Source organism: Mirounga leonina, unplaced genomic scaffold, assembly GCF_011800145.1.
Source record: "Mirounga leonina isolate KUSES-001 unplaced genomic scaffold, KU_Mleo_1.0 Mir_165, whole genome shotgun sequence".
In the NCBI taxonomy this organism is placed as follows: domain Eukaryota; kingdom Metazoa; phylum Chordata; class Mammalia; order Carnivora; family Phocidae; genus Mirounga; species Mirounga leonina.
The window spans coordinates 15,228,843-15,239,103 of record NW_023270415.1 but is presented as its reverse complement, the minus strand read 5'-3'; the positions used below and the strand labels follow the sequence as shown (position 1 = coordinate 15,239,103).

Here is a 10,261-nt window from a genome sequence, read left to right as displayed (position 1 = left end):
AAAAAAAAAAAAACTTACAAATTAGGGCCGATGATAGAAGTACAAAGAAAACTGATCAAGAAGTATGTTATCTTTTCTACCACAAAGAGATTTGCCCAAATTCAGCATGTACCTATAATTTTTTATTTATAGTTAGGCATGGTAAAGCCTCAGTAGGTCAAATTAATTGGAACTTGTGGAGAAAGCCTAATGGAATGAATGAAGTTGAAACCACAGAATATATAAATAATGCAGGTCTTTTATTTTAGGAAACATGAAAGCAGAAGCCAAGTAGGTCCAAGCGGGAGGTGATGGCAGGCTGAACCAAGGTCGTGACAGTGGGAGGGAGGGCCAAGTGCACAGGAGAGTTCCAACAAACAGGGCAGGTGCGCGAAGTCCAGACGATGTGTCCTTCTTTGAACTCTAGGAGACTGCGGAGAGATGCACGGGCACAGGCTGCTTGCAACAGAGGTGGAGGCATTTCCAGGTTTCTAGGCTGGGCAAGCTGAAATACAACCTTTTAAAGACATTATAGGATCTCTTTTTTTATTTTGCTTCCATGCCAGTCACTGTCAACAGTCTTGAAATTATGGGCCATGGAAGCAGGAAGGAACCCCATGGACCATCCAGCCAGAACTTTCATTCTGCAGCTGAAGAAACTGCCCTGGAGAAAGGTTACTCAGGGCCACACAGCTGGTCAGTTAAACAGCCCGATCTTAATATCAGTGCTTCTGCTTCTCAGTTCAGCTCTCTACGCTCTGCTATCCTCCTGTGATAGGTTATTTTTCTGGTATTATTGTGGTCTTGTGTTTTTAAAGATTTTGTTTATTTACTTGAGAGAGAGAGAGTGTGTGTGTGAATGTGGGGAGGGGTGGAGGGAGAGGGAGAGAGAGCATCTCAAGCAGACTCCACGCTGAGCGTGGAGCCCCACATGGGGCTCAATCTCACAACCCTGAGATCATGACCTCAACCGACTGAGCCTCCCAGGCGCCCCTGGTGTTATTGTGGTTTTAAAATGGAAAATCTCTGGGCGCCTGGGTGGCTCAGTTGGTTAAGCGACTGCCTTCGGCTCAGGTCAGGATCCTGGAGTCCCGGGATCGACTCCCGCATCGGGCTCCCTGCTCGGCGGGTAATCTGCTTCTCCCTCTGACCCTCTTCCCTCTCATGCTCTCTGTCTCTCATTCTCTCTCTCTCAAATAAATAAATAAAATCTTTAAAAAAATAAAATAAAATAAAATAAAATGGAAAATCTCATATCCCAGGAAACCCCTCAATCCCAAGCAAACCAGGTTGTTCCATCACCCTAATGGAGATACGAATTATTATTTATATTCCCTTAATCTTCAAGAGTAGTTTTCATGTCTCATCATGGCAAAAGTTCACCATCCACTGGTGAGCCAAAACCACTCCAGAATAAAGAGTAGCCTTAACATTGAGGATGGTGACTGTATGTCAACAGAGTAGAAGGGATGAGTAAGCACCTCTTCCTTTTCCAATCTCACTTGTGACAAGAACACCGCCATCAATTCCAAGTCATGCGACCAGGACTCCATCTCCACCCCTTTCCCCAATCATATTAGGGCTAACAGATCACTGGTAAAATCTGCAGAGGGTCTTTTTTTCCCCAACACCAATTATAATCTAGGGAAATATTCCAAAAGTTAAAGACAGAGTGGGGTTTGATACCAGCCAATCTTGCTCCCCACCATCACTCCAGGAAAACATGGATTGACTGCAAGGGCATCAAGCAGACAGACACACAGACTAGAGAAATTAAACTATCTGCTTCCCTCCAAAGTCACCAGTAGCAAACAGCAAGCCCTCTTGTACATTCCAGTTGGAGCAAAATGGAAAACCAACTGCAAGGTCATTTGGGGCTTTCACTGGGGAGAAACGACCCAGGCAACATGTACGAGAGAGGCTGGTGTCATCCAGCAGCAAGAAGCCTTCAAGCAAAAGACTGTGATTTCTACCCAAAAGGTCTTCCAGTGTTCCTCTTCTTCGATTGGGCCCTGCCCTTCCTCATGAGTCATGCTGGCCGGCACTGTCCCCGGACAGCCGAGCCTCTTCTTCCTCAAAGGCACTGCATCTATTAGAGATGCAGCCCCAGCAGCCACATCCCAGGCAACTCCGAGGACCTGAGCATCCACTTCCAACCTTCATGCAGAAGGTATCGGGGATTTTAATTTCAGATTATGCTGCCCTGACTTTGTGAAAAAGAAATGCCTACTGAGAAGAGAGACAGTAAGAGACATGGCATGTTGTCCTTGCCCCTGGACTCACCATCTAGGACGAATACCTTCCTCCTTTGGGGAGATGGATAGGTTGTTTTACCTTTGCCCCTGTATCCTCTTTGATTTTGTTTCAAAGGGGTCTGTGAAAAAAAAAAGGATGTTTTTTGAATCAATCCCATTCACACTAAAGAAACCACAATATCTTACTTTTTACTTCATTTAAAAAATGAAACCCTTTTACCTCGTCTACATGAAGCTAAAGGGTATGGAATCGAGCCTTTTATATAAAAGTTGCTTTTCTTAGGCAAGTTCGCCGTTCCGGGCCATGTGTTGGTCAACGTGCCGCACATGCTCTGTAGATGCCTTTAAATTTCCTTTTCCAAAAGTCAGTGGGAGCCTGCAAAACACCAAAGGTGTGGATGAGCCTGGCTCAAAGTAACAAATTATAGCTAATGTACTTTCTGTGGATTGGAAAGATGAAATTATAATGTCAATTGGAAGCAGCCTCTGGTTCCACACCTCCAGATCATAGTAAATCTCCCATTTGAACACTCGCACCTCTGAGGCTTCCTGATTGAATCAGAGCCCAGAGGCTGCCTGCTTTCCCCGGCTTGCGCAGACTGACTTTCCCACTGGGCACATACTGTGATACACCATATATTCTCACCGCTATTGGTTTAGGTTTGTGTAGTTGTTGGGCTTTTTTGTTTCCCTCTGTTTTGTTTTAGGAAGTCTCACTGGAAACAATGCTTGACTTAAAAATTTGAATTTGAATCCAGCATACTAGTAATTGCCTTGAACTTGAGCAACCTCCTGAGCCTTTCTGCATGTTAGTTTCTTATCTAGAAAAATGGCAATAATGATACAATTATACAGGTTTCTGGAAGAATTTCCACAGCCCAGGTGAAAGTGCCTATACACAGGACCTCAGATATTTATGCAATGCTACAGGAACCGTCACCTAAATAGCAAATATTCTGTGTGCCTTTCACCATAATAGTAGAGCAGGGCTCAAAAACAAGACTTTGACTTCAGATAGGTCCCAATCTCATAATAACTACCATGTATCAAGCACCTATTACATGCTACGTGCTGTGCTAAGTATTTTAATATGCATTGCCTTACTCCTCATAACAACACTATGAGGCAAATATTATCATAGCTATTTTGCAGATGAGAAAATGAAGCTTGGAAAAGTTAAATCAATTCCCCAAAGTCACAAGATTAATACATGGCAATGCTGGGACTAGAATGTAGGCCTGTCTGTCTTCTAATAGCCCTCCAATGCAAGCTGAGAGCGCATTAAACACATGCACAAATACACACAGAGTTAATCATATTCCAGAATGTTCCCCACTCTCATTCGGGACTCAGAGGGTTAAAGAGAAGATGACAAAATAGCATAAACAGCTGGTTCCAAGGTGCTAGTTGCTCTTCTGTGATACCATTTTGTTTGTGCTTCTGCAGCTGTACCAGAAAGTTTTTGTTCTCTGAAGAAAATACTGAACTGAAAAGATAATTGGTATTCAAGACACACATGTTTTCTACCAGCAAATAAGAAGAAAGCACAACAGTATTCTTGAAGGATGTTGATTTTTTTGTGTTTTGCAATTCTGCATTTTCAAAAATGACATCTGTTTTGTGAGTGACTAAAAACTCTGGAGGAAGAATTTGTAAAAGGAAATAAAATTGTGTTTCTGAGCATTTTCCTCCTCACTGCCTTCAAATGATGTTTAGTTGGCCCATTTTCCCAAAAACATTGTCAAGGCAGAAGTGTTCTATTTCCTGCCACATTTCTGACAGGTTTGAAATGATGTTCCAGTGGCAAATATTTTAAAAGTTTCTTTTAGCACTTTTTCCCCATGTATCAAATCATTCTTTCTTTTGAGCACTCAAAAAAGAATTGTGCCTTCTAGGAGCATAAATGAATATAATGCATCCCATTTATATCATGCATTTCTAGAAGGAACTCAAAAGTATTTTACTGTCTTCACTTTTCCAGGCTGTTTATTTTTTGCTGGTGCATCAACAAATACAAAAGTTTAAGAGAGCCATTTCTTATTCATTCCCATCTCTTTGATTTATCACTTCTTATTCCATAAATTTCCAGCCTCTACTTCACACAAATAAAAAGATGCAGTAACTCATGTAGTTTGTCAGCTAAATCCCAGTTTTAGAGAAGAATGAATATTAACTAAGGTCATCTGAGGACGTCCCCCCTCTAAATGGCACCGTGTCAGGTTAAACCCCCATTCTCCCAACTCTGTACATGGCCATTCTGCAAGAATCACCTTCCTCTTCTGAAAACATATGACAGCTTCCAAGTTATAACTGGCAGAATCAATGCCCCTGAAGGTGGGCAGGAACTCCTGGACCACAGGTGCAAGTCTTTCTCCTTCTGCCTTTGCCCAGAATTTATGGAGCCACACATCACAGAGATATGAAATCTAAATGAATCTTTGGGAACTCTCAGGAGGCAGAAATTTCCCAATTTGTCCGGATGATTGAGCTCACATTAATCTGGCCCCATAATTCACCAACCGTAAACCCTGTTGGTACAATGCTTCTCTCTCAAAGCTTATATACGTCATTTTTGTTGTGATATCTTAGTCATACACACTTCAACTTTCTCTGGATTTTAGGCATTGACTAGCCAAGCACACCTGCCTGTGTTTGCTTCCTGGCACAATCCGTCTGGCCCTTTGCTATATATGGATTTCATGTTTCCTCTTTGGAAGTACTTAAGCAGAAAGTCCCAGACTGCTTCACATATAGGATGGCTCTCTCGTTACAAGCCTGGAGAGACCAAAGCTACAGATGAGTCTGCCAAGGGAAAAATCATATACCTTATCCTTGGCGTCAGAGTTTTCATCAGCAGAAGCCAAACAGAATGCTACTCACAAGTAGAGAAATTTATATACAAATAATAGAAGTAGCATATGGGTCAGGAAACTCAGGTGGAACAAGAGTTCCACCATGTCTGATGATTTGTGATTGGGACCTACATTAGGCACCGTTCTCTACCTTTTGAATAGCTTCCGGTGTCACCAGTGAGACCCTTCACATTACAAGATGGACTCCGCCAGCTGCCCATCACAAAGACATGTCTCCCCCAGAGTTGCTCTGCTGGAGAAGCTCCTGACACTGGAAGCTCTGGTACAACATGAAAGACAGTCCTCACATGTCCAGTGTGGGACAGGGTAGTAGGTCCCGGATTCATTTTTAAGTCACAGTGAAACATAGGAAAAGTTGAAATGAGCAATGTGGCCTCATTCGTTGTGCACATACGTCACACCATGCATAGCTTCCTTCTTTAGACAAGATGCTCTCGGGCAGTGTAGACATATTCATGATTTTGAATATTTTCATTTGCTTTTTGTGGTTCCCACTGTTTACATCCTGTTTTTTCCATTTTGTATAAAAAACTTCTTTTCTGAGATGTTGCCAGGGGTTTCATTTATTTTCCTCCAAGAATTATCTATCTATTCTTCCATACTTATAGATTGCCACTCTTTTCAATTCACTTATCCTTTTTTTTCACCCTCAGTTCTTATTGTGAACTTGGCCTCTTCCATATACATGTCTACTTGAACACTGACTGTGAATGGCATGGCCTCTCCTCACCTTTCTAAACTTCACTGGACCCTCAAGATCTGTTTCAAACCCCAAATTCTTCACCTAGCTGTCTGAGGTATGAACCAATGCTGATCTCTCCCACAGCATCACACCTCGACCACAACACATGAGTTTCAACTAGATGTGCTATATTGCCCCAACTAGAAACCTATGACCTTCCACTGGCAATAAGTACAGACTTAGGCACAAAACAAGCACTCAAAAAACACTGAGACACAAATGGCTACAGAAAAATTAGAAACGTAGATACACTCAAGAAACTTTCATGTATTTGTATATTTATCCAACAATGTTTATGAAACCCCTAAACTCCTATGGTAGGCAGAGAGGAAACAGAGACACATATGTCATAATCACTGTTCTCTAAAGATTGAGTGGGAAGAATACAAATACAAAGAAGTGTCTTAATGTGTCATGATATTCTGTGTAGAAATAATTAAAGGGAGGGTGCCTCAGTCGATTAAGCATCTGCCTTTGGCTCCGGTCATGATTCCAGGGTCCTGGGATCGAGTCCCACATCGGGCTCCCTGCTCAGTGGGAGCCTGCTTCTCCCTGTGCCTGTGGCTCGCCCTGCTTGTGCTCTCTCTCTCCCACACACACAAATAAATAAAATCTTAAAAAAAAAAAAAAGAAAGAAAGAAAGAATTAAAGGGAATAGTAGGAGCACAATGGAGAAAGTGGTCAATTCTGTCCGGACTCAGGATTAAAGTGATGATTTAGCTGGATTTTGAAAAAATGACTGAGACAGAAAAGAAAAAATCAAGAGTGTTCAGGATAAAGGGAGCAGTTTGAACAAAGTCAGGACAAAATATTAACAATCCACAAGGATGTTAATTCAGCAAGTATGAAATAGGGACTAGGAATTAGCTTCCTTAACAAGTATCTCCTGGGAAATTCTGATGAAGGTGGACCCAGAACCATACATGGACCCAGAGAAACGACAGTCCACATTCTAGTTCTTGACAAACTTGCTAAGAAACATTTGATGGTGGGTAAAACACCTTACTTGGCTTGGTGAGAGAGAAGATCCACTCAGATATGGACAGGTCTTTCCTCCAAACCCCTGCTTCAGTGAGACATCCAAGATATGAACCTGGACCTGGATATTACCTCTCACTTTATAATCCTTCAGTGACATCCCCCTGACCACAGAATGCTTTAGTGGAGCATCCCTGGCCTCACCTCCAGTCTCACTGAATTGGCCCTCTTCCAGGGCCCCTAGTCTCACTGCTCAAACTCTACCTTACAATTATATCAAACGTCATGCCTTCTGCTGCTGCTTATCACTGCTATGAAGTTATTAAAATTTAAGACACATACAGAAGGTTTCTACTGAAGATACCCAACTAAATAAGGTTATTGTTCTTATAGAAACATAGGATCGACTTAAGTGTTAAGGGTGAAATACCAGAGCACTTTCCTTTCGTCTGTGGAATGTTAAATTGTCTCATAAATATAGTGAAACCAAAGGAGTTCAAAATTCTGAGAGAATGTTAAAAGATATCCCATGAAATAAGGAGAACATAGAAGCAAAAAGTATCCTAATCCCCCACTCCTAATGAGTGTATGTACACACACATATATACGTGTGTGTGTGCGCGCACACACACACACAGATGTCTCATACCACTGGAGGGCATCCTGGAATCTGTGCATCACCAAAATATTCAGTGATAAAGACATTTTCTTCCTGGCACATTAGAGAGAGAAACTGAGACCAGACAGCTAGTAAGATAAGACACACTCTCCCTTCAGGAGCACATGCTGCTTTGGCAAACACAAATATCACTCACTCACACACACATGTACTCAAGCCTGTGCATAATTCTCTTGACAACTCCAACTTATAACATTAGCATATGAATGCCGAGGCTTACAGTAATATTCGCCCACCAAATGGAATTTATAATATAAATGCAATAAAAAGTATCTGAAAGATTACTCTTCGCTCTGAATTGAGTCTGTCAGAGCTTGTATGTAAAATATATGTAATATCTGTATAGAACCCAGTGTAAATATATTCTTCCTGCGTGCTCCCATGGAGAAAAGCTGAGATGGTTAGGACAATACTAAATTCATACCTCCTTCCCAAATAATGCATAAAATAAATGGCTCCAATTCCCCAGCTTTGTGCATGTGTGTCTCCCCATTTCCAATATTTCACATGTATTAGGCCAAACGTGAGTTTTTTTTCAAGGTCTCTCTGTCTTCCTTTTATTTTTGTTAAATGTCCTTTTCCTCGCTGCCAAGAATCATTCACAACTCCAGTAGGAAGATTTTACAATTGTATCCATAATCGACTCAAACCAGAACCAGAAATTATTAGTACATGTGATATGTCTTTCCCAGTAGATTATAAGCTCCTTAAAGGGAATGACACTGACTTGTTTATTTTTAAAGTCATGGCATCTTTAAAGGCATGTACCTACAAGGTACATGTATCATCTCATGTGATTCTGCACATTGGCTGGTGGTTCCTGCCATGCCTTTACCTGGGCTCACTCAAGTGGCCCCATTCATCTAGAAAGACTGGCTGAGCTGGAAGTTTCTAGCCTCACTCACAGGTCTGGCAGTAGGTGCCCCCTGTCAGCTGGGCTTCCTTCGTCCTTTTCCACATGGCCTCCTTCCTCCAGCTGGCTAGACTTGCTCCCTTACACACTGTCTCAAGGCAACACTGCGAGGACTCTTACAGCCTTCCCACAGAGGACACACAGCATCACTTCCACCACGCTTGATTGGTCAAAGCAAGTCAGAAGGCAGCCCAGGTACAGATGCAGAGAAATAGACACCACCTTGTGGTAGGAGGACTGGCAAAGTCACTGGGCAAAGGCGCAGGCATCCAGGGATAAGGGACACTTGTAGCCATCCTTATTTCCCACACCAACGGAGACCTAAGACACAAAGGGTAGTCAAAATTTTTTTTTGTTTAAATCATTCCTTTATGTATTCATTCACCCATTTAACAAATATAAAGTGCCTACAATGTAAAGGGTACTTGGTTAGGCTCTGGAAATAGAGTTGGCAACAAAGGAGCACCAGTTCTTGGTCTTACGGAATTTATGAAGAGTCAATGAATGAGTGAGTGATAGAAAAGTGATAGGCAGCTAGGTGGCCCTTGCAGAGATAATGGACTCAAATTCTAGGCTCCCTTCAGAGTTAAAGGTTTATAAATTTTAAAATGCCTGAATACCTTATTGGAAAAGGGGTCCCCAATCCAGGATACTATCAAGGGACTAAAGTCAGAGTTGGATTCCAAAGGGTTGGGATTGGAGCAGCAAATTTCTATTGAAGGCAGAATAGGTTACAAGAGCCAGAGGGACCTGCTCGGTTTTCAATGTGAAAGACTCCAAGATCACCGATCAGTTAAGGTCTGGTAGAAAACAGAAAGGAAGCTCAGAAGGAATTTGGGGAGAATTAACAAAGAAACTATATATAGTCATAGGGGAAAAGTTAAAAGAAACATCAGGAGATACTTAGCTATCCAAAGGACAAGCAATGAAAGGAAGATACTACCTAGCACTGAAGCAATAGAAAGAGGAAATATTTTGGTTTTGGGGTGTTTTTGTTTTTGTTGTTGTTGGTTTGTTGTTTGTTTTTTTGTTTTTTGGATAGATATATTTCAGTTGACCCACTTCAAGAATATCTTGCAGATATTTGCACTAGAAGAATCTTAAGAAATTCCACATCTTGCACATTTGCGTCAACTGCCAGCATTTTTTTTTTGTATCCCTTAGATTTAATTTTTATTTCTTCCATGTTATGTTTATATATGTACATTTGTTTCTCCCAGTAGATGGTGAGCATCCTGAAATCAAACACATTTTTGAAAAATTAATCTCTGTATCTTCACAAAGCTTAACTTGGTGGGTACTAACACTAAATATATATATTTACTTAAAGAAACATGGTTAGAAAATGGTTGACCTTATCTTCACGTTAAAAAAAAAAAATTACCTTTTGAGGAAATGCTTTTACCAGATGAGAGCTGGAGGTGTGGAAGAGAGCACTCTCGGCAAGAGGTAGAGCCATGGAAGAATCCATTGCCAGAAGAGCAATTCCAAAACACAGATATAGCAGGGTAATCTAACCTTTTCTCTCCTGCTTGCCCCTCATTGGTCAGATCCAACCAGAAGCCCAACAGTATGGAGTCCTCCACCCCACTACATCTAATAAATCATGGGTTGGCCATGATACCACTACACAAAACAGAGTACAGTAGAAGAAGGAGTAGAAACTTGAGAATTATGGAAGTGATACATTTACTATTGAAGTTGTGAGCTTAAGATGCCTGCAACCCATCTGATTATGGACCTCCTGTTGGTAGTTGAAAATATGAACTTGGAATTCAAGGGGACACAATGCAGCTAAAGATCAAGATTTGGAAATAATTAGCTTAAAATAGTTGCTAAAGC

General features: G+C 41.4%; 1 long non-coding RNA gene across 1 annotated transcript; it reads right to left on the bottom strand.

Annotated features, from left to right (window-relative positions):
* Positions 1–230: 230 nt before the first annotated feature.
* LOC118014868 lies at positions 231–3,656 on the bottom strand. Its single transcript, XR_004680401.1, has 3 exons — positions 2,455–3,656; positions 2,263–2,353; positions 231–410 (listed from the first exon to the last, which is right to left on the bottom strand). It is a non-coding gene; the product is annotated as an uncharacterized LOC118014868 (long non-coding RNA).
* Between the last annotated feature and the right edge of the window lie 6,605 nt (positions 3,657–10,261).